This window comes from Hyperolius riggenbachi, chromosome 2, assembly GCF_040937935.1.
Source record: "Hyperolius riggenbachi isolate aHypRig1 chromosome 2, aHypRig1.pri, whole genome shotgun sequence".
In the NCBI taxonomy this organism is placed as follows: Eukaryota; Metazoa; Chordata; class Amphibia; order Anura; family Hyperoliidae; genus Hyperolius; species Hyperolius riggenbachi.
In genome coordinates, this window is record NC_090647.1 from 301,100,410 (window position 1) to 301,126,746 (window position 26,337).

A 26,337-nucleotide genomic window follows, 5' to 3' on the forward strand; every position below is an offset into this window, starting at 1 on the left:
AATCACTACTAGTTGTAATTGGCTACTGGATTCCAGCCTGGCTACATGGAAAGCACTACTGCCCTACTTCTGTGACTGAAGATACAGTTTAAAGGAAACCTGAACTGGAAAGACTGTGGGAGGTGCTTTTGAAGAGTAGCCTTTGAATTTGCTAGTTGGTTGGTTTTGTCCATCTCTGTGTTCTTGAGAGGACAAAGCCCAGGGTTATCCTCGTTAGTATAGTGGTCAGTATCACCGCCTGTCACGCGGGAGACTGGGGTTCAATTCCCCGACGGGGAGGCAGCTTTTGCTTCTTAAACTTTGTTTATCTCCATGTGTCTAGCCTAGGAATAACGTTTGTTCAGCCCTTTCACTAACATTTTCCAGCCCCCTTGCTGGTGGTGGAGGCTCACAGTGCCATGGCCGGTTAGCTCAGTTGGTTAGAGCGTGGTGCTAATAACGCCAAGGTTGTGGGTTCGATCCCCGTACGGGCCACAGGTGTGCGCTTAGACTTTTCACTCTGCCTGTCTGGGCACTGTGAAAGCAGTCGTTGCTTCCGCACTGGAGATCACTGACCCTCTTTCCATCAGTTGACTCTGCTAAAGGCAGCGAGCCCTCTGTACACCCAGGACTGTTGTCATGGTTTCAAGGAGATGAAATCGCACTCCCCCCTCATTGGAAATGTCCTTTTACATGGCATGCAAAAACAGTTACCTACTTTGCATACAACTTTGCCAACTGCTTTTTCTTTCCCAGCAATACTGCTGCTCTCCTTTCAGCTGTATGGAAATACCGTTGCTTGTCTTTTGCACCTAACACAAAATTGAAACACAATCTATTTCACAGAATAACCTCTACCCAAAAGCAAAACCAAACAAACCCTAGAGGCCACATTCAGGACAGAATGTGGCCTCGGTGACCGTTAGGAAAGGTAGTGAGCAAAAAGATCATTTCAGGATTTATGGAAACAAATCACTACTAGTTGTAATTGGCTACTGGATTCCAGCCTGGCTACATGGAAAGCACTACTGCCCTACTTCTGTGACTGAAGATACAGTTTAAAGGAAACCTGAACTGGAAAGACTGTGGGAGGTGCTTTTGAAGAGTAGCCTTTGAATTTGCTAGTTGGTTGGTTTTGTCCATCTCTGTGTTCTTGAGAGGACAAAGCCCAGGGTTATCCTTGTTAGTATAGTGGTCAGTATCCCCGCCTGTCACGCGGGAGACCGGGGTTCAATTCCCCGACGGGGAGGCAGCTTTTGCTTCTTAAACTTTGTTTATCTCCATGTGTCTAGCCTAGGAATAACGTTTGTTCAGCCCTTTCACTAACATTTTCCAGCCCCCTTGCTGGTGGTGGAGACTCACAGTGCCATGGCCGGTTAGCTCAGTTGGTTAGAGCGTGGTGCTAATAACGCCAAGGTTGCGGGTTCGATCCCCGAATGGGCCACAGGTGTGCGCTTAGACTTTTCACTCTGCCTGTCTGGGCACTGTGAAAGCAGTCGTTGCTTCCGCACTGGAGATCACTGACCCTCTTTCCATCAGTTGACTCTGCTAAAGGCAGCGAGCCCTCTGTACACCCAGGACTGTTGTCATGGTTTCAAGGAGATGAAATCGCACTCCCCCCTCATTGGAAATGTCCTTTTACATGGCATGCAAAAACAGTTACCTACTTTGCATACAACTTTGCCAACTGCTTTTTCTTTCCCAGCAATACTGCTGCTCTCCTTTCAGCTGTATGGAAATACCGTTGCTTGTCTTTTGCACCTAACACAAAATTGAAACACAATCTATTTCACAGAATAACCTCTACCCAAAAGCAAAACCAAACAAACCCTAGAGGCCACATTCAGGACAGAATGTGGCCTCGGTGACCGTTAGGAAAGGTAGTGAGCAAAAAGATCATTTCAGGATTTATGGAAACAAATCACTACTAGTTGTAATTGGCTACTGGATTCCAGCCTGGCTACATGGAAAGCACTACTGCCCTACTTCTGTGACTGAAGATACAGTTTAAAGGAAACCTGAACTGGAAAGACTGTGGGAGGTGCTTTTGAAGAGTAGCCTTTGAATTTGCTAGTTGGTTGGTTTTGTCCATCTCTGTGTTCTTGAGAGGACAAAGCCCAGGGTTATCCTCGTTAGTATAGTGGTCAGTATCCCCGCCTGTCACGCGGGAGACTGGGGTTCAATTCCCCGACGGGGAGGCAGCTTTTGCTTCTTAAACTTTGTTTATCTCCATGTGTCTAGCCTAGGAATAACGTTTGTTCAGCCCTTTCACTAACATTTTCCAGCCCCCTTGCTGGTGGTGGAGACTCACAGTGCCATGGCCGGTTAGCTCAGTTGGTTAGAGCGTGGTGCTAATAACGCCAAGGTCGCGGGTTCGATCCCCGTACGGGTCACAGGTGTGCGCTTAGACTTTTCACTCTGCCTGTCTGGGCACTGTGAAAGCAGTTGTTGCTTCCGCACTGGAGATCACTGACCCTCTTTCCATCAGTTGACTCTGCTAAAGGCAGCGAGCCCTCTGTACACCCAGGACTGTTGTCATGGTTTCAAGGAGATGAAATCGCACTCCCCCCTCATTGGAAATGTCCTTTTACATGGCATGCAAAAACAGTTACCTACTTTGCATACAACTTTGCCAACTGCTTTTTCTTTCCCAGCAATACTGCTGCTCTCCTTTCAGCTGTATGGAAATACCGTTGCTTGTCTTTTGCACCTAACACAAAATTGAAACACAATCTATTTCACAGAATAACCTCTACCCAAAAGCAAAACCAAACAAACCCTAGAGGCCACATTCAGGACAGAATGTGGCCTCGGTGACCGTTAGGAAAGGTAGTGAGCAAAAAGATCATTTCAGGATTTATGGAAACAAATCACTACTAGTTGTAATTGGCTACTGGATTCCAGCCTGGCTACATGGAAAGCACTACTGCCCTACTTCTGTGACTGAAGATACAGTTTAAAGGAAACCTGAACTGGAAAGACTGTGGGAGGTGCTTTTGAAGAGTAGCCTTTGAATTTGCTAGTTGGTTGGTTTTGTCCATCTCTGTGTTCTTGAGAGGACAAAGCCCAGGGTTATCCTTGTTAGTATAGTGGTCAGTATCCCCGCCTGTCACGCGGGAGACCGGGGTTCAATTCCCCGACGGGGAGGCAGCTTTTGCTTCTTAAACTTTGTTTATCTCCATGTGTCTAGCCTAGGAATAACGTTTGTTCAGCCCTTTCACTAACATTTTCCAGCCCCCTTGCTGGTGGTGGAGACTCACAGTGCCATGGCCGGTTAGCTCAGTTGGTTAGAGCGTGGTGCTAATAACACCAAGGTCGCGGGTTCGATCCCCGTATGGGCCACAGGTGTGCGCTTAGACTTTTCACTCTGCCTGTCTGGGCACTGTGAAAGCAGTCGTTGCTTCCGCACTGGAGATCACTGACCCTCTTTCCATCAGTTGACTCTGCTAAAGGCAGCGAGCCCTCTGTACACCCAGGACTGTTGTCATGGTTTCAAGGAGATGAAATCGCACTCCCCCCTCATTGGAAATGTCCTTTTACATGGCATGCAAAAACAGTTACCTACTTTGCATACAACTTTGCCAACTGCTTTTTCTTTCCCAGCAATACTGCTGCTCTCCTTTCAGCTGTATGGAAATACCGTTGCTTGTCTTTTGCACCTAACACAAAATTGAAACACAATCTATTTCACAGAATAACCTCTACCCAAAAGCAAAACCAAACAAACCCTAGAGGCCACATTCAGGACAGAATGTGGCCTCGGTGACCGTTAGGAAAGGTAGTGAGCAAAAAGATCATTTCAGGATTTATGGAAACAAATCACTACTAGTTGTAATTGGCTACTGGATTCCAGCCTGGCTACATGGAAAGCACTACTGCCCTACTTCTGTGACTGAAGATACAGTTTAAAGGAAACCTGAACTGGAAAGACTGTGGGAGGTGCTTTTGAAGAGTAGCCTTTGAATTTGCTAGTTGGTTGGTTTTGTCCATCTCTGTGTTCTTGAGAGGACAAAGCCCAGGGTTATCCTCGTTAGTATAGTGGTCAGTATCACCGCCTGTCACGCGGGAGACTGGGGTTCAATTCCCCGACGGGGAGGCAGCTTTTGCTTCTTAAACTTTGTTTATCTCCATGTGTCTAGCCTAGGAATAACGTTTGTTCAGCCCTTTCACTAACATTTTCCAGCCCCCTTGCTGGTGGTGGAGGCTCACAGTGCCATGGCCGGTTAGCTCAGTTGGTTAGAGCGTGGTGCTAATAACGCCAAGGTTGTGGGTTCGATCCCCGTACGGGCCACAGGTGTGCGCTTAGACTTTTCACTCTGCCTGTCTGGGCACTGTGAAAGCAGTCGTTGCTTCCGCACTGGAGATCACTGACCCTCTTTCCATCAGTTGACTCTGCTAAAGGCAGCGAGCCCTCTGTACACCCAGGACTGTTGTCATGGTTTCAAGGAGATGAAATCGCACTCCCCCCTCATTGGAAATGTCCTTTTACATGGCATGCAAAAACAGTTACCTACTTTGCATACAACTTTGCCAACTGCTTTTTCTTTCCCAGCAATACTGCTGCTCTCCTTTCAGCTGTATGGAAATACCGTTGCTTGTCTTTTGCACCTAACACAAAATTGAAACACAATCTATTTCACAGAATAACCTCTACCCAAAAGCAAAACCAAACAAACCCTAGAGGCCACATTCAGGACAGAATGTGGCCTCGGTGACCGTTAGGAAAGGTAGTGAGCAAAAAGATCATTTCAGGATTTATGGAAACAAATCACTACTAGTTGTAATTGGCTACTGGATTCCAGCCTGGCTACATGGAAAGCACTACTGCCCTACTTCTGTGACTGAAGATACAGTTTAAAGGAAACCTGAACTGGAAAGACTGTGGGAGGTGCTTTTGAAGAGTAGCCTTTGAATTTGCTAGTTGGTTGGTTTTGTCCATCTCTGTGTTCTTGAGAGGACAAAGCCCAGGGTTATCCTTGTTAGTATAGTGGTCAGTATCCCCGCCTGTCACGCGGGAGACCGGGGTTCAATTCCCCGACGGGGAGGCAGCTTTTGCTTCTTAAACTTTGTTTATCTCCATGTGTCTAGCCTAGGAATAACGTTTGTTCAGCCCTTTCACTAACATTTTCCAGCCCCCTTGCTGGTGGTGGAGACTCACAGTGCCATGGCCGGTTAGCTCAGTTGGTTAGAGCGTGGTGCTAATAACGCCAAGGTTGCGGGTTCGATCCCCGAATGGGCCACAGGTGTGCGCTTAGACTTTTCACTCTGCCTGTCTGGGCACTGTGAAAGCAGTCGTTGCTTCCGCACTGGAGATCACTGACCCTCTTTCCATCAGTTGACTCTGCTAAAGGCAGCGAGCCCTCTGTACACCCAGGACTGTTGTCATGGTTTCAAGGAGATGAAATCGCACTCCCCCCCTCATTGGAAATGTCCTTTTACATGGCATGCAAAAACAGTTACCTACTTTGCATACAACTTTGCCAACTGCTTTTTCTTTCCCAGCAATACTGCTGCTCTCCTTTCAGCTGTATGGAAATACCGTTGCTTGTCTTTTGCACCTAACACAAAATTGAAACACAATCTATTTCACAGAATAACCTCTACCCAAAAGCAAAACCAAACAAACCCTAGAGGCCACATTCAGGACAGAATGTGGCCTCGGTGACCGTTAGGAAAGGTAGTGAGCAAAAAGATCATTTCAGGATTTATGGAAACAAATCACTACTAGTTGTAATTGGCTACTGGATTCCAGCCTGGCTACATGGAAAGCACTACTGCCCTACTTCTGTGACTGAAGATACAGTTTAAAGGAAACCTGAACTGGAAAGACTGTGGGAGGTGCTTTTGAAGAGTAGCCTTTGAATTTGCTAGTTGGTTGGTTTTGTCCATCTCTGTGTTCTTGAGAGGACAAAGCCCAGGGTTATCCTCGTTAGTATAGTGGTCAGTATCCCCGCCTGTCACGCGGGAGACCGGGGTTCAATTCCCCGACGGGGAGGCAGCTTTTGCTTCTTAAACTTTGTTTATCTCCATGTGTCTAGCCTAGGAATAACGTTTGTTCAGCCCTTTCACTAACATTTTCCAGCCCCCTTGCTGGTGGTGGAGACTTACAGTGCCATGGCCGGTTAGCTCAGTTGGTTAGAGCGTGGTGCTAATAACGCCAAGGTCGCGGGTTCGATCCCCGTACGGGCCACAGGTGTGTGCTTAGACTTTTCACTCTGCCTGTCTGGGCACTGTGAAAGCAGTCGTTGCTTCTGCACTGGAGATCACTGACCCTCTTTCCATCAGTTGACTCTGCTAAAGGCAGCGAGCCCTCTGTACACCCAGGACTGTTGTCATGGTTTCAAGGAGATGAAATCGCACTCCCCCCTCATTGGAAATGTCCTTTTACATGGCATGCAAAAACAGTTACCTACTTTGCATACAACTTTGCCAACTGCTTTTTCTTTCCCAGCAATACTGCTGCTCTCCTTTCAGCTGTATGGAAATACCGTTGCTTGTCTTTTGCACCTAACACAAAATTGAAACACAATCTATTTCACAGAATAACCTCTACCCAAAAGCAAAACCAAACAAACCCTAGAGGCCACATTCAGGACAGAATGTGGCCTCGGTGACCGTTAGGAAAGGTAGTGAGCAAAAAGATCATTTCAGGATTTATGGAAACAAATCACTACTAGTTGTAATTGGCTACTGGATTCCAGCCTGGCTACATGGAAAGCACTACTGCCCTACTTCTGTGACTGAAGATACAGTTTAAAGGAAACCTGAACTGGAAAGACTGTGGTAGGTGCTTTTGAAGAGTAGCCTTTGAATTTGCTAGTTGGTTGGTTTTGTCCATCTCTGTGTTCTTGAGAGGACAAAGCCCAGGGTTATCCTCGTTAGTATAGTGGTCAGTATCCCCGCCTGTCACGCGGGAGACCGGGGTTCAATTCCCCGACGGGGAGGCAGCTTTTGCTTCTTAAACTTTGTTTATCTCCATGTGTCTAGCCTAGGAATAACGTTTGTTCAGCCCTTTCACTAACATTTTCCAGCCCCCTTGCTGGTGGTGGAGACTCACAGTGCCATGGCCAGTTAGCTCAGTTGGTTAGAGTGTGGTGCTAATAACGCCAAGGTCGCGGGTTCGATCCCTGTACGGGCCACAGGTGAGCGCTTAGACTTTTCACTCTGCCTGTCTGGGCACTGTGAAAGCAGTCGTTGCTTCCGCACTGGAGATCACTGACCCTCTTTCCATCAGTTGACTCTGCTAAAGGCAGCGAGCCCTCTGTACACCCAGGACTGTTGTCATGGTTTCAAGGAGATGAAATCGCACTCCCCCCTCATTGGAAATGTCCTTTTACATGGCATGCAAAAACAGTTACCTACTTTGCATACAACTTTGCCAACTGCTTTTTCTTTCCCAGCAATACTGCTGCTCTCCTTTCAGCTGTATGGAAATACCGTTGCTTGTCTTTTGCACCTAACACAAAATTGAAACACAATCTATTTCACAGAATAACCTCTACCCAAAAGCAAAACCAAACAAACCCTAGAGGCCACATTCAGGACAGAATGTGGCCTCGGTGACCGTTAGGAAAGGTAGTGAGCAAAAAGATCATTTCAGGATTTATGGAAACAAATCACTACTAGTTGTAATTGGCTACTGGATTCCAGCCTGGCTACATGGAAAGCACTACTGCCCTACTTCTGTGACTGAAGATACAGTTTAAAGGAAACCTGAACTGGAAAGACTGTGGGAGGTGCTTTTGAAGAGTAGCCTTTGAATTTGCTAGTTGGTTGGTTTTGTCCATCTCTGTGTTCTTGAGAGGACAAAGCCCAGGGTTATCCTCGTTAGTATAGTGGTCAGTATCCCCGCCTGTCACGCGGGAGACCGGGGTTCAATTCCCCGACGGGGAGGCAGCTTTTGCTTCTTAAACTTTGTTTATCTCCATGTGTCTAGCCTAGGAATAACGTTTGTTCAGCCCTTTCACTAACATTTTCCAGCCCCCTTGCTGGTGGTGGAGACTCACAGTGCCATGGCCGGTTAGCTCAGTTGGTTAGAGCGTGGTGCTAATAACGCCAAGGTTGCGGGTTCGATCCCCGAATGGGCCACAGGTGTGCGCTTAGACTTTTCACTCTGCCTGTCTGGGCACTGTGAAAGCAGTCGTTGCTTCCGCACTGGAGATCACTGACCCTCTTTCCATCAGTTGACTCTGCTAAAGGCAGCGAGCCCTCTGTACACCCAGGACTGTTGTCATGGTTTCAAGGAGATGAAATCGCACTCCCCCCTCATTGGAAATGTCCTTTTACATGGCATGCAAAAACAGTTACCTACTTTGCATACAACTTTGCCAACTGCTTTTTCTTTCCCAGCAATACTGCTGCTCTCCTTTCAGCTGTATGGAAATACCGTTGCTTGTCTTTTGCACCTAACACAAAATTGAAACACAATCTATTTCACAGAATAACCTCTACCCAAAAGCAAAACCAAACAAACCCTAGAGGCCACATTCAGGACAGAATGTGGCCTCGGTGACCGTTAGGAAAGGTAGTGAGCAAAAAGATCATTTCAGGATTTATGGAAACAAATCACTACTAGTTGTAATTGGCTACTGGATTCCAGCCTGGCTACATGGAAAGCACTACTGCCCTACTTCTGTGACTGAAGATACAGTTTAAAGGAAACCTGAACTGGAAAGACTGTGGGAGGTGCTTTTGAAGAGTAGCCTTTGAATTTGCTAGTTGGTTGGTTTTGTCCATCTCTGTGTTCTTGAGAGGACAAAGCCCAGGGTTATCCTCGTTAGTATAGTGGTCAGTATCCCCGCCTGTCACGCGGGAGACTGGGGTTCAATTCCCCGACGGGGAGGCAGCTTTTGCTTCTTAAACTTTGTTTATCTCCATGTGTCTAGCCTAGGAATAACGTTTGTTCAGCCCTTTCACTAACATTTTCCAGCCCCCTTGCTGGTGGTGGAGACTCACAGTGCCATGGCCGGTTAGCTCAGTTGGTTAGAGCGTGGTGCTAATAACGCCAAGGTCGCGGGTTCGATCCCCGTACGGGCCACAGGTGTGCGCTTAGACTTTTCACTCTGCCTGTCTGGGCACTGTGAAAGCAGTTGTTGCTTCCGCACTGGAGATCACTGACCCTCTTTCCATCAGTTGACTCTGCTAAAGGCAGCGAGCCCTCTGTACACCCAGGACTGTTGTCATGGTTTCAAGGAGATGAAATCGCACTCCCCCCTCATTGGAAATGTCCTTTTACATGGCATGCAAAAACAGTTACCTACTTTGCATACAACTTTGCCAACTGCTTTTTCTTTCCCAGCAATACTGCTGCTCTCCTTTCAGCTGTATGGAAATACCGTTGCTTGTCTTTTGCACCTAACACAAAATTGAAACACAATCTATTTCACAGAATAACCTCTACCCAAAAGCAAAACCAAACAAACCCTAGAGGCCACATTCAGGACAGAATGTGGCCTCGGTGACCGTTAGGAAAGGTAGTGAGCAAAAAGATCATTTCAGGATTTATGGAAACAAATCACTACTAGTTGTAATTGGCTACTGGATTCCAGCCTGGCTACATGGAAAGCACTACTGCCCTACTTCTGTGACTGAAGATACAGTTTAAAGGAAACCTGAACTGGAAAGACTGTGGGAGGTGCTTTTGAAGAGTAGCCTTTGAATTTGCTAGTTGGTTGGTTTTGTCCATCTCTGTGTTCTTGAGAGGACAAAGCCCAGGGTTATCCTTGTTAGTATAGTGGTCAGTATCCCCGCCTGTCACGCGGGAGACCGGGGTTCAATTCCCCGACGGGGAGGCAGCTTTTGCTTCTTAAACTTTGTTTATCTCCATGTGTCTAGCCTAGGAATAACGTTTGTTCAGCCCTTTCACTAACATTTTCCAGCCCCCTTGCTGGTGGTGGAGACTCACAGTGCCATGGCCGGTTAGCTCAGTTGGTTAGAGCGTGGTGCTAATAACACCAAGGTCGCGGGTTCGATCCCCGTATGGGCCACAGGTGTGCGCTTAGACTTTTCACTCTGCCTGTCTGGGCACTGTGAAAGCAGTCGTTGCTTCCGCACTGGAGATCACTGACCCTCTTTCCATCAGTTGACTCTGCTAAAGGCAGCGAGCCCTCTGTACACCCAGGACTGTTGTCATGGTTTCAAGGAGATGAAATCGCACTCCCCCCTCATTGGAAATGTCCTTTTACATGGCATGCAAAAACAGTTACCTACTTTGCATACAACTTTGCCAACTGCTTTTTCTTTCCCAGCAATACTGCTGCTCTCCTTTCAGCTGTATGGAAATACCGTTGCTTGTCTTTTGCACCTAACACAAAATTGAAACACAATCTATTTCACAGAATAACCTCTACCCAAAAGCAAAACCAAACAAACCCTAGAGGCCACATTCAGGACAGAATGTGGCCTCGGTGACCGTTAGGAAAGGTAGTGAGCAAAAAGATCATTTCAGGATTTATGGAAACAAATCACTACTAGTTGTAATTGGCTACTGGATTCCAGCCTGGCTACATGGAAAGCACTACTGCCCTACTTCTGTGACTGAAGATACAGTTTAAAGGAAACCTGAACTGGAAAGACTGTGGGAGGTGCTTTTGAAGAGTAGCCTTTGAATTTGCTAGTTGGTTGGTTTTGTCCATCTCTGTGTTCTTGAGAGGACAAAGCCCAGGGTTATCCTCGTTAGTATAGTGGTCAGTATCACCGCCTGTCACGCGGGAGACTGGGGTTCAATTCCCCGACGGGGAGGCAGCTTTTGCTTCTTAAACTTTGTTTATCTCCATGTGTCTAGCCTAGGAATAACGTTTGTTCAGCCCTTTCACTAACATTTTCCAGCCCCCTTGCTGGTGGTGGAGGCTCACAGTGCCATGGCCGGTTAGCTCAGTTGGTTAGAGCGTGGTGCTAATAACGCCAAGGTTGTGGGTTCGATCCCCGTACGGGCCACAGGTGTGCGCTTAGACTTTTCACTCTGCCTGTCTGGGCACTGTGAAAGCAGTCGTTGCTTCCGCACTGGAGATCACTGACCCTCTTTCCATCAGTTGACTCTGCTAAAGGCAGCGAGCCCTCTGTACACCCAGGACTGTTGTCATGGTTTCAAGGAGATGAAATCGCACTCCCCCCTCATTGGAAATGTCCTTTTACATGGCATGCAAAAACAGTTACCTACTTTGCATACAACTTTGCCAACTGCTTTTTCTTTCCCAGCAATACTGCTGCTCTCCTTTCAGCTGTATGGAAATACCGTTGCTTGTCTTTTGCACCTAACACAAAATTGAAACACAATCTATTTCACAGAATAACCTCTACCCAAAAGCAAAACCAAACAAACCCTAGAGGCCACATTCAGGACAGAATGTGGCCTCGGTGACCGTTAGGAAAGGTAGTGAGCAAAAAGATCATTTCAGGATTTATGGAAACAAATCACTACTAGTTGTAATTGGCTACTGGATTCCAGCCTGGCTACATGGAAAGCACTACTGCCCTACTTCTGTGACTGAAGATACAGTTTAAAGGAAACCTGAACTGGAAAGACTGTGGGAGGTGCTTTTGAAGAGTAGCCTTTGAATTTGCTAGTTGGTTGGTTTTGTCCATCTCTGTGTTCTTGAGAGGACAAAGCCCAGGGTTATCCTTGTTAGTATAGTGGTCAGTATCCCCGCCTGTCACGCGGGAGACCGGGGTTCAATTCCCCGACGGGGAGGCAGCTTTTGCTTCTTAAACTTTGTTTATCTCCATGTGTCTAGCCTAGGAATAACGTTTGTTCAGCCCTTTCACTAACATTTTCCAGCCCCCTTGCTGGTGGTGGAGACTCACAGTGCCATGGCTGGTTAGCTCAGTTGGTTAGAGCGTGGTGCTAATAACGCCAAGGTTGCGGGTTCGATCCCCGAATGGGCCACAGGTGTGCGCTTAGACTTTTCACTCTGCCTGTCTGGGCACTGTGAAAGCAGTCGTTGCTTCCGCACTGGAGATCACTGACCCTCTTTCCATCAGTTGACTCTGCTAAAGGCAGCGAGCCCTCTGTACACCCAGGACTGTTGTCATGGTTTCAAGGAGATGAAATCGCACTCCCCCCTCATTGGAAATGTCCTTTTACATGGCATGCAAAAACAGTTACCTACTTTGCATACAACTTTGCCAACTGCTTTTTCTTTCCCAGCAATACTGCTGCTCTCCTTTCAGCTGTATGGAAATACCGTTGCTTGTCTTTTGCACCTAACACAAAATTGAAACACAATCTATTTCACAGAATAACCTCTACCCAAAAGCAAAACCAAACAAACCCTAGAGGCCACATTCAGGACAGAATGTGGCCTCGGTGACCGTTAGGAAAGGTAGTGAGCAAAAAGATCATTTCAGGATTTATGGAAACAAATCACTACTAGTTGTAATTGGCTACTGGATTCCAGCCTGGCTACATGGAAAGCACTACTGCCCTACTTCTGTGACTGAAGATACAGTTTAAAGGAAACCTGAACTGGAAAGACTGTGGGAGGTGCTTTTGAAGAGTAGCCTTTGAATTTGCTAGTTGGTTGGTTTTGTCCATCTCTGTGTTCTTGAGAGGACAAAGCCCAGGGTTATCCTCGTTAGTATAGTGGTCAGTATCCCCGCCTGTCACGCGGGAGACTGGGGTTCAATTCCCCGACGGGGAGGCAGCTTTTGCTTCTTAAACTTTGTTTATCTCCATGTGTCTAGCCTAGGAATAACGTTTGTTCAGCCCTTTCACTAACATTTTCCAGCCCCCTTGCTGGTGGTGGAGACTCACAGTGCCATGGCCGGTTAGCTCAGTTGGTTAGAGCGTGGTGCTAATAACGCCAAGGTCGCGGGTTCGATCCCCGTACGGGCCACAGGTGTGCGCTTAGACTTTTCACTCTGCCTGTCTGGGCACTGTGAAAGCAGTTGTTGCTTCCGCACTGGAGATCACTGACCCTCTTTCCATCAGTTGACTCTGCTAAAGGCAGCGAGCCCTCTGTACACCCAGGACTGTTGTCATGGTTTCAAGGAGATGAAATCGCACTCCCCCCTCATTGGAAATGTCCTTTTACATGGCATGCAAAAACAGTTACCTACTTTGCATACAACTTTGCCAACTGCTTTTTCTTTCCCAGCAATACTGCTGCTCTCCTTTCAGCTGTATGGAAATACCGTTGCTTGTCTTTTGCACCTAACACAAAATTGAAACACAATCTATTTCACAGAATAACCTCTACCCAAAAGCAAAACCAAACAAACCCTAGAGGCCACATTCAGGACAGAATGTGGCCTCGGTGACCGTTAGGAAAGGTAGTGAGCAAAAAGATCATTTCAGGATTTATGGAAACAAATCACTACTAGTTGTAATTGGCTACTGGATTCCAGCCTGGCTACATGGAAAGCACTACTGCCCTACTTCTGTGACTGAAGATACAGTTTAAAGGAAACCTGAACTGGAAAGACTGTGGGAGGTGCTTTTGAAGAGTAGCCTTTGAATTTGCTAGTTGGTTGGTTTTGTCCATCTCTGTGTTCTTGAGAGGACAAAGCCCAGGGTTATCCTTGTTAGTATAGTGGTCAGTATCCCCGCCTGTCACGCGGGAGACCGGGGTTCAATTCCCCGACGGGGAGGCAGCTTTTGCTTCTTAAACTTTGTTTATCTCCATGTGTCTAGCCTAGGAATAACGTTTGTTCAGCCCTTTCACTAACATTTTCCAGCCCCCTTGCTGGTGGTGGAGACTCACAGTGCCATGGCCGGTTAGCTCAGTTGGTTAGAGCGTGGTGCTAATAACACCAAGGTCGCGGGTTCGATCCCCGTATGGGCCACAGGTGTGCGCTTAGACTTTTCACTCTGCCTGTCTGGGCACTGTGAAAGCAGTCGTTGCTTCCGCACTGGAGATCACTGACCCTCTTTCCATCAGTTGACTCTGCTAAAGGCAGCGAGCCCTCTGTACACCCAGGACTGTTGTCATGGTTTCAAGGAGATGAAATCGCACTCCCCCCTCATTGGAAATGTCCTTTTACATGGCATGCAAAAACAGTTACCTACTTTGCATACAACTTTGCCAACTGCTTTTTCTTTCCCAGCAATACTGCTGCTCTCCTTTCAGCTGTATGGAAATACCGTTGCTTGTCTTTTGCACCTAACACAAAATTGAAACACAATCTATTTCACAGAATAACCTCTACCCAAAAGCAAAACCAAACAAACCCTAGAGGCCACATTCAGGACAGAATGTGGCCTCGGTGACCGTTAGGAAAGGTAGTGAGCAAAAAGATCATTTCAGGATTTATGGAAACAAATCACTACTAGTTGTAATTGGCTACTGGATTCCAGCCTGGCTACATGGAAAGCACTACTGCCCTACTTCTGTGACTGAAGATACAGTTTAAAGGAAACCTGAACTGGAAAGACTGTGGGAGGTGCTTTTGAAGAGTAGCCTTTGAATTTGCTAGTTGGTTGGTTTTGTCCATCTCTGTGTTCTTGAGAGGACAAAGCCCAGGGTTATCCTCGTTAGTATAGTGGTCAGTATCACCGCCTGTCACGCGGGAGACTGGGGTTCAATTCCCCGACGGGGAGGCAGCTTTTGCTTCTTAAACTTTGTTTATCTCCATGTGTCTAGCCTAGGAATAACGTTTGTTCAGCCCTTTCACTAACATTTTCCAGCCCCCTTGCTGGTGGTGGAGGCTCACAGTGCCATGGCCGGTTAGCTCAGTTGGTTAGAGCGTGGTGCTAATAACGCCAAGGTTGTGGGTTCGATCCCCGTACGGGCCACAGGTGTGCGCTTAGACTTTTCACTCTGCCTGTCTGGGCACTGTGAAAGCAGTCGTTGCTTCCGCACTGGAGATCACTGACCCTCTTTCCATCAGTTGACTCTGCTAAAGGCAGCGAGCCCTCTGTACACCCAGGACTGTTGTCATGGTTTCAAGGAGATGAAATCGCACTCCCCCCTCATTGGAAATGTCCTTTTACATGGCATGCAAAAACAGTTACCTACTTTGCATACAACTTTGCCAACTGCTTTTTCTTTCCCAGCAATACTGCTGCTCTCCTTTCAGCTGTATGGAAATACCGTTGCTTGTCTTTTGCACCTAACACAAAATTGAAACACAATCTATTTCACAGAATAACCTCTACCCAAAAGCAAAACCAAACAAACCCTAGAGGCCACATTCAGGACAGAATGTGGCCTCGGTGACCGTTAGGAAAGGTAGTGAGCAAAAAGATCATTTCAGGATTTATGGAAACAAATCACTACTAGTTGTAATTGGCTACTGGATTCCAGCCTGGCTACATGGAAAGCACTACTGCCCTACTTCTGTGACTGAAGATACAGTTTAAAGGAAACCTGAACTGGAAAGACTGTGGGAGGTGCTTTTGAAGAGTAGCCTTTGAATTTGCTAGTTGGTTGGTTTTGTCCATCTCTGTGTTCTTGAGAGGACAAAGCCCAGGGTTATCCTTGTTAGTATAGTGGTCAGTATCCCCGCCTGTCACGCGGGAGACCGGGGTTCAATTCCCCGACGGGGAGGCAGCTTTTGCTTCTTAAACTTTGTTTATCTCCATGTGTCTAGCCTAGGAATAACGTTTGTTCAGCCCTTTCACTAACATTTTCCAGCCCCCTTGCTGGTGGTGGAGACTCACAGTGCCATGGCCGGTTAGCTCAGTTGGTTAGAGCGTGGTGCTAATAACGCCAAGGTTGCGGGTTCGATCCCCGAATGGGCCACAGGTGTGCGCTTAGACTTTTCACTCTGCCTGTCTGGGCACTGTGAAAGCAGTCGTTGCTTCCGCACTGGAGATCACTGACCCTCTTTCCATCAGTTGACTCTGCTAAAGGCAGCGAGCCCTCTGTACACCCAGGACTGTTGTCATGGTTTCAAGGAGATGAAATCGCACTCCCCCCTCATTGGAAATGTCCTTTTACATGGCATGCAAAAACAGTTACCTACTTTGCATACAACTTTGCCAACTGCTTTTTCTTTCCCAGCAATACTGCTGCTCTCCTTTCAGCTGTATGGAAATACCGTTGCTTGTCTTTTGCACCTAACACAAAATTGAAACACAATCTATTTCACAGAATAACCTCTACCCAAAAGCAAAACCAAACAAACCCTAGAGGCCACATTCAGGACAGAATGTGGCCTCGGTGACCGTTAGGAAAGGTAGTGAGCAAAAAGATCATTTCAGGATTTATGGAAACAAATCACTACTAGTTGTAATTGGCTACTGGATTCCAGCCTGGCTACATGGAAAGCACTACTGCCCTACTTCTGTGACTGAAGATACAGTTTAAAGGAAACCTGAACTGGAAAGACTGTGGGAGGTGCTTTTGAAGAGTAGCCTTTGAATTTGCTAGTTGGTTGGTTTTGTCCATCTCTGTGTTCTTGAGAGGACAAAGCCCAGGGTTATCCTTGTTAGTATAGTGGTCAGTATCCCCGCCTGTCACGCGGGAGACCGGGGTTCAATTCCCCGACGGGGAGGCAGCTTTTGCTTCTTAAACTTTGTTTATCTCCATGTGTCTAGCCTAGGAATAACGTTTGTTCAGCCCTTTCACTAACATTTTCCAGCCCCCTTGCTGGTGGTGGAGACTCACAGTGCCATGGCCGGTTAGCTCAGTTGGTTAGAGCGTGGTGCTAATAACACCAAGGTCGCGGGTTCGATCCCCGTATGGGCCACAGGTGTGCGCTTAGACTTTTCACTCTGCCTGTCTGGGCACTGTGAAAGCAGTCGTTGCTTCCGCACTGGAGATCACTGACCCTCTTTCCATCAGTTGACTCTGCTAAAGGCAGCGAGCCCTCTGTACACCCAGGACTGTTGTCATGGTTTCAAGGAGATGAAATCGCACTCCCCCCTCATTGGAAATGTCCTTTTACATGGCATGCAAAAACAGTTACCTACTTTGCATACAACTTTGCCAACTGCTTTTTCTTTCCCAGCAATACTGCTGCTCTCCTTTCAGCTGTATGGAAATACCGTTGCTTGTCTTTTGCACCTAACACAAAATTGAAACACAATCTATTTCACAGAATAACCTCTACCCAAAAGCAAAACCAAACAAACCCTAGAGGCCACATTCAGGACAGAATGTGGCCTCGGTGACCGTTAGGAAAGGTAGTGAGCAAAAAGATCATTTCAGGATTTATGGAAACAAATCACTACTAGTTGTAATTGGCTACTGGATTCCAGCCTGGCTACATGGAAAGCACTACTGCCCTACTTCTGTGACTGAAGATACAGTTTAAAGGAAACCTGAACTGGAAAGACTGTGGGAGGTGCTTTTGAAGAGTAGCCTTTGAATTTGCTAGTTGGTTGGTTTTGTCCATCTCTGTGTTCTTGAGAGGACAAAGCCCAGGGTTATCCTCGTTAGTATAGTGGTCAGTATCACCGCCTGTCACGCGGGAGACTGGGGTTCAATTCCCCGACGGGGAGGCAGCTTTTGCTTCTTAAACTTTGTTTATCTCCATGTGTCTAGCCTAGGAATAACGTTTGTTCAGCCCTTTCACTAACATTTTCCAGCCCCCTTGCTGGTGGTGGAGACTCACAGTGCCATGGCCGGTTAGCTCAGTTGGTTAGAGCGTGGTGCTAATAACGCCAAGGTTGTGGGTTCGATCCCCGTACGGGCCACAGGTGTGCGCTTAGACTTTTCACTCTGCCTGTCTGGGCACTGTGAAAGCAGTCGTTGCTTCCGCACTGGAGATCACTGACCCTCTTTCCATCAGTTGACTCTGCTAAAGGCAGCGAGCCCTCTGTACACCCAGGACTGTTGTCATGGTTTCAAGTAGATGAAATCGCACTCCCCCCTCATTGGAAATGTCCTTTTACATGGCATGCAAAAACAGTTACCTACTTTGCATACAACTTTGCCAACTGCTTTTTCTTTCCCAGCAATACTGCTGCTCTCCTTTCAGCTGTATGGAAATACCGTTGCTTGTCTTTTGCACCTAACACAAAATTGAAACACAATCTATTTCACAGAATAACCTCTACCCAAAAGCAAAACCAAACAAACCCTAGAGGCCACATTCAGGACAGAATGTGGCCTCGGTGACCGTTAGGAAAGGTAGTGAGCAAAAAGATCATTTCAGGATTTATGGAAACAAATCACTACTAGTTGTAATTGGCTACTGGATTCCAGCCTGGCTACATGGAAAGCACTACTGCCCTACTTCTGTGACTGAAGATACAGTTTAAAGGAAACCTGAACTGGAAAGACTGTGGGAGGTGCTTTTGAAGAGTAGCCTTTGAATTTGCTAGTTGGTTGGTTTTGTCCATCTCTGTGTTCTTGAGAGGACAAAGCCCAGGGTTATCCTTGTTAGTATAGTGGTCAGTATCCCCGCCTGTCACGCGGGAGACCGGGGTTCAATTCCCCGACGGGGAGGCAGCTTTTGCTTCTTAAACTTTGTTTATCTCCATGTGTCTAGCCTAGGAATAACGTTTGTTCAGCCCTTTCACTAACATTTTCCAGCCCCCTTGCTGGTGGTGGAGACTCACAGTGCCATGGCCGGTTAGCTCAGTTGGTTAGAGCGTGGTGCTAATAACACCAAGGTCGCGGGTTCGATCCCCGTATGGGCCACAGGTGTGCGCTTAGACTTTTCACTCTGCCTGTCTGGGCACTGTGAAAGCAGTCGTTGCTTCCGCACTGGAGATCACTGACCCTCTTTCCATCAGTTGACTCTGCTAAAGGCAGCGAGCCCTCTGTACACCCAGGACTGTTGTCATGGTTTCAAGGAGATGAAATCGCACTCCCCCCTCATTGGAAATGTCCTTTTACATGGCATGCAAAAACAGTTACCTACTTTGCATACAACTTTGCCAACTGCTTTTTCTTTCCCAGCAATACTGCTGCTCTCCTTTCAGCTGTATGGAAATACCGTTGCTTGTCTTTTGCACCTAACACAAAATTGAAACACAATCTATTTCACAGAATAACCTCTACCCAAAAGCAAAACCAAACAAACCCTAGAGGCCACATTCAGGACAGAATGTGGCCTCGGTGACCGTTAGGAAAGGTAGTGAGCAAAAAGATCATTTCAGGATTTATGGAAACAAATCACTACTAGTTGTAATTGGCTACTGGATTCCAGCCTGGCTACATGGAAAGCACTACTGCCCTACTTCTGTGACTGAAGATACAGTTTAAAGGAAACCTGAACTGGAAAGACTGTGGGAGGTGCTTTTGAAGAGTAGCCTTTGAATTTGCTAGTTGGTTGGTTTTGTCCATCTCTGTGTTCTTGAGAGGACAAAGCCCAGGGTTATCCTCGTTAGTATAGTGGTCAGTATCCCCGCCTGTCACGCGGGAGACTGGGGTTCAATTCCCCGACGGGGAGGCAGCTTTTGCTTCTTAAACTTTGTTTATCTCCATGTGTCTAGCCTAGGAATAACGTTTGTTCAGCCCTTTCACTAACATTTTCCAGCCCCCTTGCTGGTGGTGGAGACTCACAGTGCCATGGCCGGTTAGCTCAGTTGGTTAGAGCGTGGTGCTAATAACACCAAGGTCGTGGGTTCGATCCCCGTACGGGCCACAGGTGTGCGCTTAGACTTTTCACTCTGCCTGTCTGGGCACTGTGAAAGCAGTTGTTGCTTCCGCACTGGAGATCACTGACCCTCTTTCCATCAGTTGACTCTGCTAAAGGCAGCGAGCCCTCTGTACACCCAGGACTGTTGTCATGGTTTCAAGGAGATGAAATCGCACTCCCCCCTCATTGGAAATGTCCTTTTACATGGCATGCAAAAACAGTTACCTACTTTGCATACAACTTTGCCAACTGCTTTTTCTTTCCCAGCAATACTGCTGCTCTCCTTTCAGCTGTATGGAAATACCGTTGCTTGTCTTTTGCACCTAACACAAAATTGAAACACAATCTATTTCACAGAATAACCTCTACCCAAAAGCAAAACCAAACAAACCCTAGAGGCCACATTCAGGACAGAATGTGGCCTCGGTGACCGTTAGGAAAGGTAGTGAGCAAAAAGATCATTTCAGGATTTATGGAAACAAATCACTACTAGTTGTAATTGGCTACTGGATTCCAGCCTGGCTACATGGAAAGCACCAGAGGTGCTCAAATACCCCTTTTAAAAATTCGAATTTGGTCGAATTCGAATAGTAAATTATTCGAGGTCAGTCGAATATTCGAGTCGAATATTTTTTACTATTCGATTCGACCTCGGACTTCGAGCTCACTATTCGAGTCGGTATTCGAGCTCACTATTCGAGCTGACTATTCGAATTGGCCCAAAATAGCTTCCAACACTTGTTTTGAGGGTGAATGATGCAAGAAACATCTTTTTTTCCAAGTAACAACAGCAAGTGATTATGTGGGGATGTTCCTTTAAAAAAAAATGTGGAAAGAGAAGTTGTGTCCTTAATTTGGTTCAGTAGTGTAGTGTTACTGTATATACTTGTTCTTCTTCTTCTTTATCTTTCTTAATCTTCTTCTAGATCTTCTTCTTCTTCTTCTTCTTCTTCTTCATCATCTTCTTCTTCTTCTTCATCTTCATCTTCTTCATCTTCTTCTTCATCTTCTTCTTCTTCTTCTTCATCTTCTTCTTCTTCTTCATCTTCTTCATCTTCTTCATCTTCATCTTCTTCATCTTCATCTTCTTCATCTTCATCTTCTTCTTCATCTTCTTCATCTTCTTCATCTTCTTCATCTTCTTCTTCTTCTTCTTCATCTTCTTCTTCTTCTTCTTCATCTTCTTCATCTTCTTCTTCTTCATCTTCTTCATCTTCTTCATCATCTTCTTCTTCTTCTTCATCTTCATCTTCTTCATCTTCTTCTTCATCTTCTTCATCTTCTTCTTCATCTTCTTCTTCTTCATCTTCTTCTTCTTCATCTTCTTCTTCTTCTTCTTCATCTTCTTCATCATCTTCTTCTTCTTCTTCATCTTCATCTTCTTCATCTTCTTCTTCATCTTCTTCTTCTTCATCTTCTTCTTCTTCTTCATCTTCATCTTCTTCATCTTCATCTTCTTCTTCTTCATCTTCTTCTTCATCTTCTTCTTCATCTTCTCCTTCTCCTTCTTTTTCAATATCGTCTTCTTCTTCTTCTTCACGTATTTCTCTTTTCAAATTTTTTTTTAAAGAAATGCAGCTATTTTTGAGCGTAACAAATAGCTGGTGGGCGCACGCATGTTGGAAGCGCCATTGTATGTGCTCCCTGGCAGTGGAAACACAAAGACAGCAGGAGGTAAATTCAGCAGCAGGAGGAGGAGGATGAGTGTGTGGCAGCAGGCAGTCAATGAGGCAGGCAGCTCGCCGTGACATAATAGCCCTGGTACCTAGCGGTGATACCAGGGCTGTAAATAAACACAACAGGAGGTCCCAGACAGCGGTCGTGCAGCCCACATTGTGTCCAATACACAACTGGGACAACACAGTTTTCAACCCGGGCACCTCAGAAAAATTAAACCTTTTTTTTTTTTTATTGGTTTTTTTTGGTTTTGGTTTTACAACCAATATAGCTATTGTTTTGACGTAATAGCTGGTGGCAGAGTGGCAGCAGAAGGTAATTCTGTGTACCCTGGCAGTGGGAAACACAGACAGACAGCAGCAGCAGGAGGAATGGAGGAGCAGTGTGAGCAGCTATTGTTGTGACGTAATAGCTGGTGGCAGAGTGGCAGCAGACGGTAATTCTGTGTACCCTGGCAGTGGGAAACACAGACAGACAGCAGCAGCAGGAGGAATGGAGGAGCAGTGTGAGTGTGGCAGCAGGTAGGCAGCGTGACATAATAGCCCTGGTACCTAGCGGTGATACCAGGGCTGTAAATAAACACAACAGGAGGTCCCAGACAGCGGTCGTGCAGCCCACATTGTGTCCAATACACAACTGGGACAACACAGTTTTCAACCCGGGCACCTCAGAAAAATTAAACCTTTTTTTTTTTTTATTGGTTTTTTTTGGTTTTGGTTTTACAACCAATATAGCTATTGTTTTGACGTAATAGCTGGTGGCAGAGTGGCAGCAGAAGGTAATTCTGTGTACCCTGGCAGTGGGAAACACAGACAGACAGCAGCAGCAGGAGGAATGGAGGAGCAGTGTGAGCAGCTATTGTTGTGACGTAATAGCTGGTGGCAGAGTGGCAGCAGACGGTAATTCTGTGTACCCTGGCAGTGGGAAACACAGACAGACAGCAGCAGCAGGAGGAATGGAGGAGCAGTGTGAGTGTGGCAGCAGGTAGGCAGCGTGACATAATAGCCCTGGTACCTAGCGGTGATACCAGGGCTGTAAATAAACACAACAGGAGGTCCCAGACAGCGGTCGTGCAGCCCACATTGTGTCCAATACACAACTGGGACAACACAGTTTTCAACCCGGGCACCTCAGAAAAATTAAACCTTTTTTTTTTTTTATTGGTTTTTTTTGGTTTTGGTTTTACAACCAATATAGCTATTGTTTTGACGTAATAGCTGGTGGCAGAGTGGCAGCAGAAGGTAATTCTGTGTACCCTGGCAGTGGGAAACACAGACAGACAGCAGCAGCAGGAGGAATGGAGGAGCAGTGTGAGCAGCTATTGTTGTGACGTAATAGCTGGTGGCAGAGTGGCAGCAGACGGTAATTCTGTGTACCCTGGCAGTGGGAAACACAGACAGACAGCAGCAGCAGGAGGAATGGAGGAGCAGTGTGAGTGTGGCAGCAGGTAGGCAGCGTGACATAATAGCCCTGGTACCTAGCGGTGATACCAGGGCTGTAAATAAACACAACAGGAGGTCCCAGACAGCGGTCGTGCAGCCCACATTGTGTCCAATACACAACTGGGACAACACAGTTTTCAACCCGGGCACCTCAGAAAAATTAAACCTTTTTTTTTTTTTATTGGTTTTTTTTGGTTTTGGTTTTACAACCAATATAGCTATTGTTTTGACGTAATAGCTGGTGGCAGAGTGGCAGCAGAAGGTAATTCTGTGTACCCTGGCAGTGGGAAACACAGACAGACAGCAGCAGCAGGAGGAATGGAGGAGCAGTGTGAGCAGCTATTGTTGTGACGTAATAGCTGGTGGCAGAGTGGCAGCAGACGGTAATTCTGTGTACCCTGGCAGTGGGAAACACAGACAGACAGCAGAAGGGCAGTACACAGCAGCAGCCCACTGTAGGTGTGAAATGTGTGGCTGCAGGCGACGTAATAGTCAAAGTGAACCAGGCTGGCTTAGTGAGCAGGAGCCAGGAGGTGGTAAAGGGTGGTAAGGCACATTAACGATGGTACTAAGTTCCGGCAGCCAGTTCATGTCCCCCTCTCGCCGACAACAGGGGCCAGGAACTCGCCTTCCACCCACGCCTGGTTCATCTTGAGAAACGTCAGTCTGTCCACAGACTTGTGAGACAGACGTGAGCGTTTCTCGGTGACCACGCCACCAGCTGCACTGAAGCAGCGCTCGGACAGCACGCTGGAAGGGGGGCAGGACAGCACTTCCAGGGCGTACTGCGCCAGCTCGCTCCAGATCTCCATGCGCTTGACCCAATACTCCATGGGATCAACAGGGGCATCGCTGTCAAGCCCGCTGTAGGACCCCATGTAGTCAGCCACCATGCGGGTCAGGCGCTGGCTGTGACCGGAGGAGGATGCTGCTGCATGCATCTCCTCTCTAGTCACTGCTGCCGGAGCCTCTACAGTCCTGTAGAGCTCGTGGCTGAGAGACAGCAGGTCTGTGGGGCGCTTGCTGCTGCTGGATGCAGGCACCTGCTGCTGCCTCTGTGCTGGCTGCTGGACAGTGGGGGTGGAAGGCTGGGGGAAGGCTTCCTCCAAGCGCTCAACAAGGGCCTGCTGCAAGCTCCTTATTTGTTGCGCTGGGTCTCCTCCTGCAGGCGGCAGGAACTGGCTCAACTTCCCCTTGAGGCGTGGGTCCAACATCATGCTGATCCAGATGTCCTCCCTCTGCTTCATCTGGATCACCCTGGGGTCCCTGCGCAGGCACGTCAGCATGTGCGCTGCCATTGGGAAGAGGCGGGCCACGTCTGCTGGCACATCGACGTCAGTGCTGTCCTCCTCATCCTCCTCCTCTGCTGCCTCATCCTCTCTCCACCCCCGCACCAACTCAGCTGCACTGCGCTGATCCCCCTCATCAGCAGCCAGGTCAGGGACCTCCACCAAGTCCTCCTCCTCCTCCCCCTCAGAGGTGGACTGTGCAGCTGCTTGCCGCTCCTGCTGGTCCAAGGCTGCCGCTCCCTGTGCCAGCAAAGCATCGAGTGCCCTGTTCAGCAGAGAAACCAGGGGCACCCACTCGCAGACCATAGCATGGTCCCTGCTCACCATGTTTGTGGCCTGCAGGAAGGGAGCCAGCACTAAGCACACCTGCTGCATGTGCCTCCAGTCATCATCGGGGACGATGGACGGGATGTTGCTGGTCTTGTCCCTTCTCTGAGCTGCGGAAACAGTGGCCAGGGCAAGGTAGTGGTTGACAGCGTGCTTCTGTTCAACCAGACGCTCCAACATCGCCAGGGTGGAGTTCCAGCGAGTCGGAACGTCAATGATCAGCCGATGGCGTGGCAGATCCAGCTCCTTTTGCACGTCTTCCAGGCTCGCACAGGCTGCAGCCGAGCGCCGGAAGTGACGCACAACGTTCCTTGCCGTTTCCAGCAGCTCGTCCATCCCCTGGTAGGTGCGCAGGAACTTCTGCACCACCAGGTTCAGCACGTGGGCAAGACAGGGGATGTGGGTCAGGTTTCCCCTGTCTATGGCAGCAACCAGATTGGCCCCATTGTCGGACACCACCTCTCCGACTCTGAGGCCTCTGGGGGTCAGCCAAATCCGCTCCTGCTCCTGGAGTTTGGCCAACACGTGGGCTGCCGTCAGCTTGGTCTTGCCAAGGCTGACCAAGTGCAGCAGCGCTTGGCAGTGGCGGGCCTTCACACTGCTGCTGAGGCGGGGGGTTTGGCCAGGTGTGGCGGAGGATGGCAGAGGATCGGAGGAACCCGCTGCAGTTCCCCTGACCCTGCGGGGTGGCACCACCCACTGTGTTGCTGCTGCTGCTGTGCCCGCTGCTGCTCTCCCATCCTCACCCCCTTCCACCAAGCTGACCCAGTGGACAGTGAAGGACAGGTAGCGGCCTGTCCCGAAGCGGCTGCTCCAGGAGTCCATGGTGACGTGGACCCTTTCACCAACCGCGTGCTCCAGCCCTCGCTCCACATTGGCCATCACAAAGCGGTGCAGTGCAGGAATGGCCTTGCGGGCGAAGAAGTGTCTGCTGGGGAGCTGCCAGTCTGGGGCTGCACAAGCAAGCAGCGCCCGCATGTCGCTCCCCTCCTGCACGAGCGTGTACGGCAGGAGTTGGGAGCACATGGCCCGTGCCAGCAAGCCGTTCAGCTGCCGCACGCGACGGCTGCTGGGAGGCAGAGCCCTAACCACCCCCTGGAAGGACTCGCTCAAAAGGCTCTGGCGTGCCTTTTTGCTGGCACGGGAATCAGCAGACGGAGCAGAGGAGGCCACTGAGGACTGGCTGCCAGAACAGGCCTCAGTGTCGGCGGCAGGAGTTGCAGAGGGGGGAGGAGCAGGGCGTTTCCGCACTCCTGCTGGTGCTGCTGGAGGAGCAGGAGGGCGGGTGGCTGCTGTTGCTGCTGCTGCTGCTGAAGGCTGTGCAGTGATGGGATTGGTGCCACTGCCAGCACCAGATGCCTTCAGCCTCTGGAACTCCTCATGCTGGTGGAAGTGTTTCGCAGAAAGGTGGTTGATCAGCGAGCTGGTGCTGAACTTCAAGGGGTCTGCACCTCTGCTCAACTTCCGCTGACAGTGGTTGCAAGTGGCGTACTTGCTGTACACTGTGGGCATGGTGAAAAACCGCCAGATTGGTGACAAAAACATCCCCCTACGGCATGGAAGCGCTGCTGCCTGTTTCCCTGTGGTGGTTGGGGGGGGGGGGGGGTCTTGGGTGCGGCTGGTGGTGGTACTGGCTGATGCTGCTGCTGCTGCTGCTGAGCCTGAGACACCAGCAGGCTGTGGGACGCTGCCAATGCTTGCAATGATGCGCCTCCTTGCAAGGCCCACAACCGCATCCTCCTCCTCCTCCTCAGAGCTGCTGAGGACGACATCCTCTGGATGTGTTGGCACCCAGTCTCTGTCTGTCACCGGGTCATCATCATCATGCCCCTCCTGAAACATGTCCTGCTCTGATGATGACCCCCCAAACTCCTCTGCTGATGCATGGATGGGACGCTTGACTGTCGCCACAGTCTTGCTGTCCAATCCCTCCTCCCCCAAAGTGCCCATCAGCATCTCCTCCTCCAAATCGCCAACAACAGCATTCAATTGACTCATCATGCCTGGGGTCAAAAGAGTGCTGAATGAGAGGTCGGCGACTGACGGTGAACTGGCCTCCTCCCCAGACCCTGCTGGGCGGCTGCTGCGAACAGGGGTGGTGGTGGTGGTGGTGGTGAGGGTGGAGGCCTCGGATGCAGAGCTGATGGCGGGCT

The 26,337-nt window shown here is 48.5% G+C and overlaps 37 non-coding genes across 37 annotated transcripts; all 37 read left to right on the top strand.

The window, feature by feature from the left end:
- The first annotated feature begins 400 nt into the window (after window positions 1–400).
- Window positions 401–474, top strand: TRNAI-AAU (transfer RNA isoleucine (anticodon AAU)). Its single transcript has one exon. It is a non-coding gene; the product is annotated as a tRNA-Ile (tRNA).
- Window positions 475–1,156: 682 nt separating this feature from the next.
- Window positions 1,157–1,228, top strand: TRNAD-GUC (transfer RNA aspartic acid (anticodon GUC)). The gene has a single exon. It is a non-coding gene; the product is annotated as a tRNA-Asp (tRNA).
- Window positions 1,229–1,349: 121 nt separating this feature from the next.
- On the top strand, window positions 1,350–1,423 carry TRNAI-AAU (transfer RNA isoleucine (anticodon AAU)). The gene has a single exon. It is a non-coding gene; the product is annotated as a tRNA-Ile (tRNA).
- Window positions 1,424–2,105: 682 nt separating this feature from the next.
- On the top strand, window positions 2,106–2,177 carry TRNAD-GUC (transfer RNA aspartic acid (anticodon GUC)). The gene has a single exon. It is a non-coding gene; the product is annotated as a tRNA-Asp (tRNA).
- A 121-nt stretch (window positions 2,178–2,298) lies between these two features.
- Window positions 2,299–2,372, top strand: TRNAI-AAU (transfer RNA isoleucine (anticodon AAU)). Its single transcript has one exon. It is a non-coding gene; the product is annotated as a tRNA-Ile (tRNA).
- Window positions 2,373–3,054: 682 nt separating this feature from the next.
- Window positions 3,055–3,126, top strand: TRNAD-GUC (transfer RNA aspartic acid (anticodon GUC)). Its single transcript has one exon. It is a non-coding gene; the product is annotated as a tRNA-Asp (tRNA).
- Window positions 3,127–3,247: 121 nt separating this feature from the next.
- On the top strand, window positions 3,248–3,321 carry TRNAI-AAU (transfer RNA isoleucine (anticodon AAU)). The gene has a single exon. It is a non-coding gene; the product is annotated as a tRNA-Ile (tRNA).
- An 875-nt stretch (window positions 3,322–4,196) lies between these two features.
- TRNAI-AAU (transfer RNA isoleucine (anticodon AAU)) lies at window positions 4,197–4,270 on the top strand. The gene has a single exon. It is a non-coding gene; the product is annotated as a tRNA-Ile (tRNA).
- Window positions 4,271–4,952: 682 nt separating this feature from the next.
- On the top strand, window positions 4,953–5,024 carry TRNAD-GUC (transfer RNA aspartic acid (anticodon GUC)). Its single transcript has one exon. It is a non-coding gene; the product is annotated as a tRNA-Asp (tRNA).
- Window positions 5,025–5,145: 121 nt separating this feature from the next.
- TRNAI-AAU (transfer RNA isoleucine (anticodon AAU)) lies at window positions 5,146–5,219 on the top strand. The gene has a single exon. It is a non-coding gene; the product is annotated as a tRNA-Ile (tRNA).
- Window positions 5,220–5,902: 683 nt separating this feature from the next.
- TRNAD-GUC (transfer RNA aspartic acid (anticodon GUC)) lies at window positions 5,903–5,974 on the top strand. Its single transcript has one exon. It is a non-coding gene; the product is annotated as a tRNA-Asp (tRNA).
- Window positions 5,975–6,095: 121 nt separating this feature from the next.
- Window positions 6,096–6,169, top strand: TRNAI-AAU (transfer RNA isoleucine (anticodon AAU)). The gene has a single exon. It is a non-coding gene; the product is annotated as a tRNA-Ile (tRNA).
- A 682-nt stretch (window positions 6,170–6,851) lies between these two features.
- Window positions 6,852–6,923, top strand: TRNAD-GUC (transfer RNA aspartic acid (anticodon GUC)). The gene has a single exon. It is a non-coding gene; the product is annotated as a tRNA-Asp (tRNA).
- A 121-nt stretch (window positions 6,924–7,044) lies between these two features.
- On the top strand, window positions 7,045–7,118 carry TRNAI-AAU (transfer RNA isoleucine (anticodon AAU)). The gene has a single exon. It is a non-coding gene; the product is annotated as a tRNA-Ile (tRNA).
- A 682-nt stretch (window positions 7,119–7,800) lies between these two features.
- TRNAD-GUC (transfer RNA aspartic acid (anticodon GUC)) lies at window positions 7,801–7,872 on the top strand. The gene has a single exon. It is a non-coding gene; the product is annotated as a tRNA-Asp (tRNA).
- A 121-nt stretch (window positions 7,873–7,993) lies between these two features.
- Window positions 7,994–8,067, top strand: TRNAI-AAU (transfer RNA isoleucine (anticodon AAU)). Its single transcript has one exon. It is a non-coding gene; the product is annotated as a tRNA-Ile (tRNA).
- Window positions 8,068–8,749: 682 nt separating this feature from the next.
- TRNAD-GUC (transfer RNA aspartic acid (anticodon GUC)) lies at window positions 8,750–8,821 on the top strand. The gene has a single exon. It is a non-coding gene; the product is annotated as a tRNA-Asp (tRNA).
- A 121-nt stretch (window positions 8,822–8,942) lies between these two features.
- On the top strand, window positions 8,943–9,016 carry TRNAI-AAU (transfer RNA isoleucine (anticodon AAU)). The gene has a single exon. It is a non-coding gene; the product is annotated as a tRNA-Ile (tRNA).
- A 682-nt stretch (window positions 9,017–9,698) lies between these two features.
- Window positions 9,699–9,770, top strand: TRNAD-GUC (transfer RNA aspartic acid (anticodon GUC)). Its single transcript has one exon. It is a non-coding gene; the product is annotated as a tRNA-Asp (tRNA).
- A 121-nt stretch (window positions 9,771–9,891) lies between these two features.
- Window positions 9,892–9,965, top strand: TRNAI-AAU (transfer RNA isoleucine (anticodon AAU)). The gene has a single exon. It is a non-coding gene; the product is annotated as a tRNA-Ile (tRNA).
- An 875-nt stretch (window positions 9,966–10,840) lies between these two features.
- TRNAI-AAU (transfer RNA isoleucine (anticodon AAU)) lies at window positions 10,841–10,914 on the top strand. Its single transcript has one exon. It is a non-coding gene; the product is annotated as a tRNA-Ile (tRNA).
- Window positions 10,915–11,596: 682 nt separating this feature from the next.
- Window positions 11,597–11,668, top strand: TRNAD-GUC (transfer RNA aspartic acid (anticodon GUC)). Its single transcript has one exon. It is a non-coding gene; the product is annotated as a tRNA-Asp (tRNA).
- Window positions 11,669–11,789: 121 nt separating this feature from the next.
- TRNAI-AAU (transfer RNA isoleucine (anticodon AAU)) lies at window positions 11,790–11,863 on the top strand. Its single transcript has one exon. It is a non-coding gene; the product is annotated as a tRNA-Ile (tRNA).
- Window positions 11,864–12,545: 682 nt separating this feature from the next.
- TRNAD-GUC (transfer RNA aspartic acid (anticodon GUC)) lies at window positions 12,546–12,617 on the top strand. Its single transcript has one exon. It is a non-coding gene; the product is annotated as a tRNA-Asp (tRNA).
- A 121-nt stretch (window positions 12,618–12,738) lies between these two features.
- On the top strand, window positions 12,739–12,812 carry TRNAI-AAU (transfer RNA isoleucine (anticodon AAU)). The gene has a single exon. It is a non-coding gene; the product is annotated as a tRNA-Ile (tRNA).
- A 682-nt stretch (window positions 12,813–13,494) lies between these two features.
- On the top strand, window positions 13,495–13,566 carry TRNAD-GUC (transfer RNA aspartic acid (anticodon GUC)). Its single transcript has one exon. It is a non-coding gene; the product is annotated as a tRNA-Asp (tRNA).
- A 121-nt stretch (window positions 13,567–13,687) lies between these two features.
- Window positions 13,688–13,761, top strand: TRNAI-AAU (transfer RNA isoleucine (anticodon AAU)). The gene has a single exon. It is a non-coding gene; the product is annotated as a tRNA-Ile (tRNA).
- Window positions 13,762–14,636: 875 nt separating this feature from the next.
- On the top strand, window positions 14,637–14,710 carry TRNAI-AAU (transfer RNA isoleucine (anticodon AAU)). The gene has a single exon. It is a non-coding gene; the product is annotated as a tRNA-Ile (tRNA).
- A 682-nt stretch (window positions 14,711–15,392) lies between these two features.
- Window positions 15,393–15,464, top strand: TRNAD-GUC (transfer RNA aspartic acid (anticodon GUC)). Its single transcript has one exon. It is a non-coding gene; the product is annotated as a tRNA-Asp (tRNA).
- A 121-nt stretch (window positions 15,465–15,585) lies between these two features.
- TRNAI-AAU (transfer RNA isoleucine (anticodon AAU)) lies at window positions 15,586–15,659 on the top strand. Its single transcript has one exon. It is a non-coding gene; the product is annotated as a tRNA-Ile (tRNA).
- A 682-nt stretch (window positions 15,660–16,341) lies between these two features.
- Window positions 16,342–16,413, top strand: TRNAD-GUC (transfer RNA aspartic acid (anticodon GUC)). The gene has a single exon. It is a non-coding gene; the product is annotated as a tRNA-Asp (tRNA).
- A 121-nt stretch (window positions 16,414–16,534) lies between these two features.
- TRNAI-AAU (transfer RNA isoleucine (anticodon AAU)) lies at window positions 16,535–16,608 on the top strand. The gene has a single exon. It is a non-coding gene; the product is annotated as a tRNA-Ile (tRNA).
- Window positions 16,609–17,483: 875 nt separating this feature from the next.
- On the top strand, window positions 17,484–17,557 carry TRNAI-AAU (transfer RNA isoleucine (anticodon AAU)). The gene has a single exon. It is a non-coding gene; the product is annotated as a tRNA-Ile (tRNA).
- A 682-nt stretch (window positions 17,558–18,239) lies between these two features.
- TRNAD-GUC (transfer RNA aspartic acid (anticodon GUC)) lies at window positions 18,240–18,311 on the top strand. Its single transcript has one exon. It is a non-coding gene; the product is annotated as a tRNA-Asp (tRNA).
- A 121-nt stretch (window positions 18,312–18,432) lies between these two features.
- TRNAI-AAU (transfer RNA isoleucine (anticodon AAU)) lies at window positions 18,433–18,506 on the top strand. The gene has a single exon. It is a non-coding gene; the product is annotated as a tRNA-Ile (tRNA).
- A 682-nt stretch (window positions 18,507–19,188) lies between these two features.
- Window positions 19,189–19,260, top strand: TRNAD-GUC (transfer RNA aspartic acid (anticodon GUC)). Its single transcript has one exon. It is a non-coding gene; the product is annotated as a tRNA-Asp (tRNA).
- Window positions 19,261–19,381: 121 nt separating this feature from the next.
- TRNAI-AAU (transfer RNA isoleucine (anticodon AAU)) lies at window positions 19,382–19,455 on the top strand. Its single transcript has one exon. It is a non-coding gene; the product is annotated as a tRNA-Ile (tRNA).
- The last annotated feature ends 6,882 nt before the right edge of the window (window positions 19,456–26,337 follow it).